The following is a 12,655-nucleotide window of genomic DNA, read 5'->3' as shown; positions in this document are numbered from 1 at the left end:
TTTCTGATAAAGATCAAATTCAGGATCGTATTTTGCATTTGATTGTCACTCTCTTCAGTCACTTCTAAGTTAGAATAGTTTTTCAGTGTTCGTCTCACATGAAATTGATATTTCTAAAGAATACAGGCGTATAATTTTATAGAATGTCTCTCAGTCTTAGTTTGTTTGCTTTTCTTTGTGTTTAGAATAAACTTATTCATTTGTGGCTAGTATACGACATAAGTGGTGTGTCCTCAGGATATCACTTCCAGCGGTCCATGAAGTCTGTTGGCTTTTTAGTAGTTATATAAACTTTAATCATTTGGTTAAGGTATTTTTTTCTTTTATATAGTTATTGTTGTCCTTTTGTAATTAGCATGTAATTTGCAAGAAGGCTAAGTATAAAAGATGATTTTCTAAGTAAAAAAAGTTTTATTAAGGAACAGAAAAACTTAATATTTTCTAGAAATTTGTATCTTGATAACATATTTATATGTCATTTCTTATATTTTTAAAAATATTTTAAAGAGAGTTTATCCTATGGGGTATCACTTGAGGGGTGGATTAACACCTTCCATAGCCCCTTGTTTTTGTAAGCAAGGAGAAAATATCAAGAGCCAAACAATGGAGATTCGTGGTTATTTCTTTGCAATTAAAAGATTAAGAAGATAATTTTTTCGATTCATTAAATTCATTGGGGGTGATATTGGTTAATAACATTATAGAAGTTTCATGTGTACAATTCTGTAATGCATCATCTGTATATTGCATTGTGTGCTCACTACCTGTAGTCTAGTCTCCCTCTGTCACCATATGTTCGACCTCTTTTATTCTTGTCATCTTTCCCCTAACCCACATCCCCTTTGGTAACCTTCATACTATTGTCTGTGTCTATGAGTTTGTTTGTTTTATATGTTCATTTGTTGTTTTCTGTTTTATATCACATATGAGTAAAATCATATACTTCTTATCCTTTTCTATGACTTATTTCGCTTAGCATGATACTCTCAGGATCCATCCATGTTGTTGCAAATGGCAGTATTTCATCCTTTCTTATGTCTGAGTAGTACATTGTATATATATACCACATCTTCTTTATCCAGTCATCTATCAGAGGGCATGTAAGTTGTTTTCATGTCTTGGACACTGTGAATAATACTGCAATGCACATCGGGGTGCATATATCTTTACAAACTTTATGTTTTCAAATTTTGGGGTTAGATACCCAGAAGAAGGATTACTGGGTCATAATTCATTGAGGAATCTCCATACTGTTTTCCGTAGTGGCTGTACCAGTTTATAATCCTATCAGCAGTATAAGAGGATTCCTTTTTCTCCACATCTTCTCCAACACTTGTTATTTCTTGTCTTTTGATAATAGCCATTCTAAAAGGTGTGAGGTGGTATCTCATTATGGTTTTGATTTGCATTTTCCTAATAGCTAGTGAAGTTGAGCATCTTTGCATATATCTGTTGGCCATTTGTATGTCAAGAAGATAATTTTTCTTTTGCAAATAATCTTAGTAGTTTGTCTAAATTGTTTGAAGTTAAAAATAATTATGAAGTCAGTTTTTATTTAATCAGATATTTTCATTTGAGAATTAAATTTGAATGTATCGCATTTATTTTACTTTTGATTAAATTTAAGGGAAACAAAGACTCAAACTTTTTTAGTTGGCAAAAGGAATCTACAAGTTACAGTTTTATCATATATCTATGATAGAAAAGTGTCATTGATCCTCTTGATTTTTCAAAGAAACCTTACAATTGTTTTTAATACCTTTCAGGAGATTTTAACTAAATTTTACCAAAGCAACAAATAAAAATTATTTAGACAATTTTAAAAATTAAAAAACTCTTTCCTTGCAATTAGAGGTTAAAGATTTACTCTCCCACAGCATGGGTAAAATCTCTAGGTGGGTGTAAACTGGTACCTTTCAAGATTCCTTTGCACAAAAACTGTTACAAGAATACTGAACAGAAGAGTAAGAGACATTCCTTTCAGAATGTTCACAATTGACTATGTTATCAGAATTATCTTAAAGGTGCAGAATACTCTGGAGATTTTTGCAACCGTAGGGAGAGAGTGGACACTCTTTTTTTCTTTTTATGTTGCTGAGATTTTTTTTCAAGCAATTAGGAAGGCCTGCATCGGAGATGGGCACAGAAATTGCCTTTGTTAATCTTGAGAAGATTAAAATTATAATGTATAAAATTTATGTGTAATGTATGAAAAGGTCAGAAGAGTAGTAGTAAATGGAATATGAGGCATCTAATATTTGCTTCTATATTATATTGGTTATCTTTTCCTGGGTGACTTAAATCCTTTGTCACTTTACTTATTCTTTTTATATATTTCTCAATGGTTAGATGTGTTTTTGAATTACCGTTAAAGTGCGCTTTAATTATACCTTTCAATACTCATAAAATCTGAACATTTTGTAGTTTTGATAGCAGAGTACAAGTTAGTATGATATAGTATAGAGTATCCTAAAGCTTTCTTGCAAATCAGGACTGTGTTCAGATACTGACTTTATGCTTGCCTATTATGAGCTCAAACTTAATGTCTTAGAACCTCTGTTTCCTTATTGGTAAAATGGAGATAATAGTCCCCTTGTGGATTATTATGAATATTAAATAGTATCATGTATAATATAGCTAGGACAAAGAGGGCATTCAAAGATTATTCTTCTATTTTGGCTTATAGAAGCCTTAAAATCACCTTAATAAGTTCACTCAGAAAGATAGTGAATTTAAAATGTTTTACCTTACCATGCCTCCAAAGTACAGATCAAACCATGAGTTTGAACTTGATTATATTATTCCTGGGAATCAACAAATTCACTTTTGAGATCTAGTTTCTAAATGGCAGTTGGATTAATATTTATTATTACAGTATAGATTTGTATAGACCACGTATGTGAGGGAGACTTATTACTTAATGGGTGCCACTTTTAACTATAATTCTTTTCCTCATTGATAAGTGATGCAACACTAATTTGGAGCATTTTACAAGACATTAACAAAAGTACATTTGAGTGACTAAGTTTATATTTGGTGGAGTTTTAAAATATTGAAAAATTTTGCATCTCTAAAAATTATGTTTAGGAGTAATGTTATCGTTGGGAAATATAGCATTATTATAGTTTTTTTATGTTCATAGTTTTATTGAAATCTGTGGTATAGTTTGAAATCAGTATACTTGGAATCGGTGATGTCAGAGCATGGCAGCATGAGGGATCTTCCCTGATCTCTCCCCTTGAAACTATAAGGAGCTGAACACTTATATCCCAACAAATAGCACCTAACCTGCACACAAGCATGTCTGAGGGATCTGTGCATCAGAGCATTAGAAGGTGGGCCATTCGCACGTGTGACAGGGAGGAGGAGAGAAAGAAACAAAGCCAAGCACTGCCGAAAGCAGCTCCAGCCCAGAGCTCCCAGCCGGGCGAGGGAGAGGGGACAACATATGATGCTTTCGTGGCTGTTTGAAGCCCCAAACAGTCCTGCCTGAGGAATAAGCATATTCCACACAGCGGAGCCCAGGGAGCGGGGCAGAGAGCAGGACAGGGACTGAGCGCAGAAGGGTGACAGCTGTGTCTTAGCAGTCGCCTTTGCCAGGTAGAAAGCTGAGTCATGGAGCCTGGCTGTATTCCCTCACCATCCCAGAGCACGCCCGCTCCCCTGCCCCTCACTCTCCCAGCACAAGCACTGAGCCACGGAGGATATTGTGTAGCGAGAACTGAAACATACGCAGCAGCCAGTCTCAGAAATAGGAGAGGGGTTATAGACACAAAGCAGCTGAAGCCCGAGAGCCACCATTACTGGAAGGAAAACAGTCACGAAGCTGGCCTCTCCCAATTCACCCACCCCTATCCAGTCAGGCTGATTCATAAGGAAGCAGAGGAGCATTGCACCTAACAATTGGAGCAGTACCGGGGCTCAGACTCCCATCGCCCTTCACATTCTCCCACAGGAACCTTGGGACCAAGGCAACCTGACCACAGAGGAGATACACACCTTTCCAGAGAAAAAAAGATATTCTTAACCACAAAGCAAAACTCCAGTAGGTTTGGGCAGTGCTGAAGACTTGGGCGCCACCTACTGGAAATCAAAAGAAAAATCTCTTAACTTGCTAAAGAGCACTCTATAATAAATTTTCTTTATTAAAAAAAAAAAAGCAAATTATTTTCCCATTAATGCCTAGACAAAGAAATAGTCCTTCAAACACCATGAATCACCAATGTGACAAGGTAGCTCAGAAAGAAAATGAAAATCTCCAGAAAATAAGCTTAAAAGATATAGAAATATGCAGTTTAAATAGCAAAATTCAAGATTGCACTTCTGAAAAAAACTCAACAAGATGGAAGAAAATTCTGATTAACAGTTCGAAGAACTTAGAAACAAAATTAGTGAACAACAGGACTACTTTACCAAGGAGATTGAAACTAAAAAAGAACTTCTGGAGCTGAAAAACTCACTAAAAGAGATGAAGAATGAAATAGCAAGCTTAGGAAATAGAGTAGATCAGCTGGAAGAAAGAATCAGTGATATCAAAGACAGAAATATGGAATGATGCAGAAGGAAGAAGAGAGACTTGAGAGTGAAAAGAAAGAAGGAAAGAACTCTACAAGAACTATCGGACATCATCAAAAAAGGTGACATAAATAATGAGTATACCAGACGGAGAAGAGATGAAGAAGGAAACAGAGCATATTCAAACAAATAGTTGACAAGAATTTCCTAAACCTGTGGAAAGAACTGGATCCTGGAATCCAAGAAGCTAACAGAACACTTAATTATCTCAACTCAAAAAGGCCTTGTCTAAGATACATTATATTGAAATTGTCAAAAATTAATTCTCAAGGAAGCCAGGGAAAAGAAAACAGTAACCTATAAAAGAAAACCCATTATATTATCATTGAACTTCTCAGCACAAAACTTAAAAGCTAGGAGGGAGTAGAACCAAATATTCAAACTATTGAAAGAAAGAAATACCAGCCAAGAATAATATATCCAGCAAAGCTCTTCTTTGGTTATAAAGGAGAAGTAAAGACCTTTTCAGACATACAAAAGCTGAGGGAATTTTCCACCATAAGTCCTACCTTACAGGAAATACTGAAGGGGATCATTCTACCTGAAACAAAAGGATAAAAAATAGGCAAATGTGAGTAAGATGACTAGCAGGCAGACAGAAGCAGAAAAGTGCAACCCTCATTGAGAACAGGGTATTATAAACTTAAATAATACATAATGGTTAAAAGTAAAAAACAAACAAACAAAAACTTTAAAAAAACAAGGTGACAACAGCTACTACAACTTAGAAAGGAACATACAGCATAAAGAAGGAGAATGTAAGAACTAAGCAGAAAAGGGGAGGGAGTAAATGTCTGAATCTGCAAGGGGATTGGAGATAACGTGCACACACAAGGAAAAGGAATATTGTAGATATATAACTTTTTACGTAAATTCAGTGGTAAACACACACACAAAATCCAGAACTGAGACACATAATATAAAACAAGAGAGAACAGAGTGGAAAACCATAAAACACCACCAAATTAAAATAACAGAAACACAAGGGCAAAGAAACAGTGGAGACACCGAGCTACCAGAAAACAAAAGATAGAATGGCTATAGGAAAAGCTCACATTTCAATAATTACCCTAAATGTTAATAGACTTAACTCACCAATAAAAGGGCACAGAGTAGCAGATTGGATCAAAAAGTAAATCCAGGTATATGTTGCATTCAGGAGATACATCTCAACTACAAGGACAAATACCACTCAAAGTAAAAGGGTAGAAAATGATACTCCAAGCAGTTGGCTTCCAGAGAAAAGCCCATGTAGCTGTCCGACAAAATAGGCTTAAGATAAGAATTGTAACAAGAGACAATCATGGACATTTCATAATGATAAAGGGGATCACATCATGCAAACATAACACTTATTAATTTTCATGTTCTCAATCAGGGAGCACCAAAATATATAAAGCAAGTACTAACAGAACTAAAGGGAGAAACAGATTATAGTAGGGGACCTAAATTTCCCATTTTCAGCTATAGGCAGATCATCCAAATAGAAAATTGACAAAGAATTATCCTTAAATGACACATTAAACCAATTGGATGTAATCGATATATACAGTCTTTCATCCCAAAACATCAGATTATATATTCTGCTCTAGTGGACATGGAACATTCTCAAGGGTAGATCATATGTTGGGACACAAAACTAGTTAACAAATTTAAGAAGTTTTAAATCATACCAAGCATATTCTCTGGCCATAATTCTTTGAAACTGGAGATCAACTGCAAAAAAAGTGAGAAAAACCACAGATACATGGAGATTAAACAACATGCTACTAAAAACTGACTGGGTCATAGAAGAAATAAAAGGAGAGATCAGGAGATACATAGAAACAAAGGCAAATGAATATACAATGTATCAAAACTTTTGGGACACAGCAAATGCAATAATAGGAAAGTTCATATCATTACATGCCTATCTCAGAAAAACAAGAAAGATCCCAAATAAACAACCTAATGTTACATCTTTAAAAACTAGAAAAAGAAGAACAAATGAAGGCCAAAGTCAGCAGAAGGAAAGAAATAATCAAAATTAAAGCAGAATTAAATGAAATTGAAAAAAAAAAAAGAAATGTAACAAAGAGCTGGTTCTCCGAAAAGATGAATAAAAATGACAACCCCTTGGCTAGAATCACTAAGGAAAAAGAAATGACACAAAATTAGAAATGAAAGAGATGTTATGACAGGTAACACTGAAATATAAAGAATCATACAAGAATACTATGAAAAAGTATATAACACTAAGTTTAATAACCTAGAAGAAATGGACAAGTTCTTCCTAGTCTTCCTAGACTGAATTATGAAGAACTGGACAATCTAAACGGACTAATCAACAGTATGAAAATTGAAACAATCTTTAAAAACCTACCAAAAAGAAAAAGTCTAGGACTAGATGGCTTCATCAGTGAATTCTACCAAACATTCAAGAAAGATTTAATACCTGTTCTTCTCAAACTTTTCCAAAAAAACTGGAGAGGCAATACTTCCTAATTCATTTATTGAGGCCAACATTACCCTGATACCAAAACTTGGTAAAGATCACACACACACACACACACACACACACACAACCTCGTGAACACAGGTGCAAAAATGCTAAATAAAATACTAGTAATCGAATACAACACCACATGAAAAAAGATTATACACCATGATCAGATGGGCTTCATCCCAGGGGCACAGGGATGGTTTAACATGCGAATCATTGATGTGATACACCAAATAAACAGAACAAAGGATAAAAATCATATGATCATATCAATAGATGCAGAAAAAGCTTTTTACAATACATAATATCCATTTATGATCAAAACACTTAAAAAAATTGGCATAAGGAAAGTACCTTAACATAATAAGGGCCATATACGACAAACCCTCAGCCAACATTATACTTAATGAAGAAAAACTAAAAACCTTTCCTCTAAGATCAGAAACAAGACAAGGCAGTCCGCTATCACCACTGTTATTCATTATAACATTGGAGGCCCTAGCGAGTGCAGACAGGCAAGAGAAAGATATAAAAGGCATCCAAATAGGAAATGGAGTCAAATTGTCACTTTTTGTAGATGATATGATTATATAGAAAAACCTAGAGACTCCACTAAAAAACTATTAGACATAATAAATATAATAAAGTTTCAGTATATAAAATCAGTGCACAAAAATCCATAGCATTCCTATATGCTAACAATTTTAAGAAAAAAATGATGAAAAAAAATTCCTTTTGAAATTGCAACAAAAAGAATAAAATACCTAAGAATAAACCTAAGAAAGCAAGTGAAGGACCTATACACTGAAAACTATAAGACATTATTAAAAGAAATTGAAGAAGACACAAAGAATTGGAAAGTTATTCATTTGTTTATGGATTGGAAGAATTAACATAGATAAAACAACCTTATTTCCTAAGTGTTATATAGATTTAATGCAATCCTCCCGTCAAAATCCCATTGGCATTTTTTAAAGAAGTAGAACAAAAAATCATCACCTTTGTATGGAAGCACAAAAGCACATAAAGAAAATCACCAAAGCAGTCCTGAGGAAAAAGAATGAGGCTGGAAGTATCACTCTGCCTGATATTAATTTATACTACAGAGCATAAATAATCAAAACAGTGTGATATTGGCAGTAAAACAGACACATAGACCAATGGAACAGAATTGAGAGTCCAGAAGTAAAGCCCTGTATATATGGACCAAATAATTTTCAACAAAAAAGCCAAAAACATACAATGGAGAAAGGAAAGCCTCTTCAATAAATGGTGCTGGGAAAACAGGAAAGTCACGTCCGAAAGAATGAAACTATACTGCTGTCTATCACTGTACACTAAAATTAACTCACAATGGATCAAAGACCTAAATATAAGACCTGAAGCAATAAATCACATAGATGAAAACATAGGTACAAACCACACGAACCTTGGATTTGCAGAGAATTTTATTAATTTGACCTCAGGCAAGGGAAGTAAAAGTAAAAATAAATGAATGGGACTATATCAAACTAAAAAGCTTCTACACAGCAAAAGAAACCATCAACAAAGCAAAGAGGCAGCCATCTGAATGAGGGAATATATTTGCAAACAATGCCTCCAATAAGGGCCTAATTTCCAAAATATATAAAGAACTCATACAACTCAACAATAAATAAACAATTCAATTAAAAAGTGGATAGAAGACCTGAATAGATACTTCTCCCAAGACATACAATTGGCCAACAGACATGAAAAGATGCTCAACTTCATTAGCTATTCGGGAAATGCAAGTCAAAACCATAATGAGATACCATCTCACACCTGTTAGAATGGCTGTCATCAACAGAACAAATAATAACAAGTGTTGAAGAGGTTGTGGGCAAAAAGGAGCCCTCATATACTGCTGGTGGGACTGCAAATTGGTACAGCCACTGTGGAAAACAGTATGGGGGTTTCTCAAAAAACTAAGAACAGAATTACCATATGACCCAGCAATCCCTCTTCTGGGTATTTACCCCCCAAATTTGAAAACATTTATCCACACAGATATATGCACCCCACTGTTCATAGCAGCATTGTTCACAGTGGTCAAGACATGGAAACAATGGGAGTGTCAATCGATAGATGATTGGGTAAAGAAAATATGGTACGTATATACAATGGAATATTTACTCAGCCACAAGAAAAAATGAAGTATTGTCATTTTTGACAATATGGATTGATCTGGAGGTGATCATGCTAAGCAAAGTAAGCCAGGTCAGAAAAGTTGAGAACCATGTGATTTCACTCATATGTTGGATATAAAACTAAAAGTAACAAACAAAAATGACAAACAGATTCATAGACACAGACAGTGGACTAGTGGTTACCAGAGGGAAGGGAGACGGTAGGGAGGAGTAAAAGGGGTCAAATATTTGGTGGTGGTAGGAAATAACTTTGAATGGTGAACACACAGCATGGTATACATATGACATATTATTGCACACTTGAAACCTATTTGATTTTATTAATGAATGTCACCCCAATATTTTTTATTAAAAAAAGAAAAAATACTTGGAATCAATATATGGAAAATTTCTCAGAAGATTATGAAATATATTCTGTTCATTGCCTTTTTAAAAACATGTCATATTTATGCTCATTGGTGGAAAAACTTTTTATTTTTAGTTTTATCCAGCGAACATTTATTTAAATGTATAGTTTTGTGCTTGAGAGTAACTGAAAGTACAGAGAAGAAAGGCAAAGTCTCTTTTTTACAAGGGGTTCATAAGCTAGTGTAATGGACAGGTTGACATCATCAACCACACTGTTATTTGACGAGTGCCATATATGGGAGGGAAGCTTTGGCCTCATTCACAGATTTGGACCTTCAGATGGATGATGTACTGTACAAATGATTCTTTGTGAAACACTCATTGCAAACCTTAGAAATAGACAGCTTCAGAACTGTGCAAAAGTTAAACACCTTTGTCATGATTAATAGCAATAACGTGTAATAAGGAATTTTTTTCTAGTTAGCTGATAAAATTTTTCTGTTCATGATTTGAAAGCTTATAAAGATAGTAACATATTATATAGGGTTCCTTAGTGAAGGAACTGAAGAGTCTAAGTAGTGGAAGTAAAGAATCATACATTGCTGAAACTAGGCCATGGTTACAGTTCAGCAGCCAAGTTGATGCAGTGAGGTAGTGACGGTGTGATCTATCAGCCTGCAAACAATACAGCAGTGATGCCATGGCAACTTGGTGCCGAAGGTTTAGGATAAGTGATATGGATCCTAACAGAGTGCAATAATGTCATCATGGCCCAGTTACTAATGGACAAATTATGACAGTTCCTGGTCATATATATTTTTTGGCAGGTAACAGTTGTTATTAAAATATTAAACTATAATAATGCTAGTATATGTTACATACTCTATTATCCATATGAGAACAGAAAAATCAAGAAAATGCATCCAGAAGAGGAAAAGGCCAGGTATCTGATTGTTAGATAAAACCATGTCTATTGGACTTTCTTGGTATTCATAGAAAATTAGATATTACAACATGAAAGAGTACTAATTTGATATGGATGTTATTGATTTCATTGCCTTTAATCATGATGTTTGATTAAAGTGGCTGGCAGAACCTCCTACAGAGCAGATGTCCTTATACATGGTCCAGGGGCCTAGCAACAGTTGGGACTACAATACAATATTTAATCTAGAAAAAAATGACTCATTAGAATAGAAAAAAGACTTACTTTGGGCACCTCTATTTAGTAAATATAGGTGAAAAAAGGAAACTTCCCTAAATCACAACTTTTAAACAATATCGTATTAACATATAAATATCATTATTTTGTTCAGTTATTTCCATTTTTTAGCATTTAACTGGCATTTAAAATTAGCGTTTAGATTCTGAAGCTATTACATTTTAGAATTTTTATTAAGAAATTTTTAAGTATACACAAAAGAAAGAATTGTTCAATAAACCCCTAATTACCCAAGATCCAAATTGAGCAGTTAGGTATCAAGAGTTTTTCCTATTTGCTTTATCTCTTTCCTTTTTTTTTTTCTTTTTCTGCATTATTTTGAAGCATATGTTGGTTCCTACATGCTTCATTGCATATCTCTAAAAAATTTAGACATTTTTTTCACAGAATTTCATAACCACACCTGATAAAATTAGGAACAATTCTTATCTAATGCTCATTTGCACCAAATGTTCCCAAGTGTCTAAAAAAAAAAAATTCTTTCTGTAGTTGATTTTTTCAAATCAGGATTCAAAGTCATACATTACATATAGTTATGTCTCTTAAGCCTCTTAATTTATAGCGGTTTCACCTGATTTTACTTTCCTGACATGGTCTATTTGCAGACTTTTCCTATAAAACGTCCACCTTTTGGGATCGGTTCTTTGTGGCTCATTTAATTTGTTCTATACCTGTGCTATTCAATATATTAGCCATTAGCTACATGTGACTCTTGAGCTTTTAAAATGTGCTCTAAGTGTAAAATCCACACCAGATAGTATGAAATAAAGAATGTAAAATATCTCAATAATAATCTTTTATATAGACCTCATGTTAAAATGATACTGGTGAGACGTATTGGGTTAAATATATTATTAAAATGAATTTCATCTGCTTTTTAAAGTGGCTACAAGAAAATTTTAAATTGCATGTATGACTCATATTTCTGTTTGACAACTGTATCCTCTTTACTGTATCTTCTCTTCTCAAGTGGACTGGATGCATTAGCATCACTGGGAGCAGAATGTCAGACCCCTCCCCAGACCTACTGAATCAGAATCTGTATTTTAATAAGATCCTTGGGATTAATTGACACATTAAAGTTTGAGAGTCACTGCTCTGTGCTCTATATCCTGTAAGTATGTCCTCTGAACTCTGGAAGAATGGTTCTCAATGCTGGTTGCATATTTAGAATCGCTCGGGAAGCTTTTTAAAAATCATTTTTGAAAAATGAGGATGTCTGACTGAGCCTTACTTAGAAAGATGCCAATTTAATTGGTCTGTGGCAGGACGCAGGCAAGTGTTTGTTTACAAAGCTTCCCAGATGTTTCTTGATGTGCCATCAGCATTCAAAACCACTGCTCTCTGGGTGGCGGGTTAAATTTGCATTTAAGTTTTATGACAAGAATATTTCATAGGGAGTGCTGTGTACTTCATATTGGGAAGCACACTAGTTGTTCCACTTTTAGTGATCTTAAGATTGAACAGTGGATTAAAGTGGTGACAGCCTTATTTATCTTTTTGAAAAGTTCCCATCAGCCTTTCATCTAATGACTTGAACCATAAATGAGCATTACCTGGAGCAATTGTTCATTAAGATTTGTAAAATGGTAATTTCCTAATTGTTACTCCTTCTGTGTTTATTGGCTGGAATCAGTTATGAATCATTTATAAAGAACTTTCTCTCATCGGTTAAGGCTATTTGGTGGTTACCATTACAGTAATTATAGGATATTATTAATTTCCAGAATAAGATGCCGATGCCCTACTCAGTTACCAAGGAGAGGAAGATTTTGCTTTCTCTTTTATTTTTGAGAATATTATGAATTTTTTATAAATAATCTCTTCTATAATGTGAATTAGCTTTTACAAGATTAATAA

The 12,655-nt window shown here is 34.2% G+C and overlaps 1 protein-coding gene across 2 annotated transcripts in view; it reads left to right on the top strand.

Annotated features, from left to right (window-relative positions):
* The window catches only part of RUNDC3B (RUN domain containing 3B), a 127,294-nt gene that overhangs the window by 87,476 nt on the left and 27,163 nt on the right, over nt 1-12,655 (top strand). The window lies entirely within an intron of this gene.

This window comes from Pteropus alecto, unplaced genomic scaffold (assembly GCF_000325575.1).
Source record: "Pteropus alecto unplaced genomic scaffold, ASM32557v1 scaffold69, whole genome shotgun sequence".
Lineage (NCBI taxonomy): Eukaryota > Metazoa > Chordata > Mammalia > Chiroptera > Pteropodidae > Pteropus > Pteropus alecto.
The sequence above is the reverse complement of the archived record's forward strand: the minus strand, read 5'-3'. Positions and strand labels throughout refer to the sequence as shown.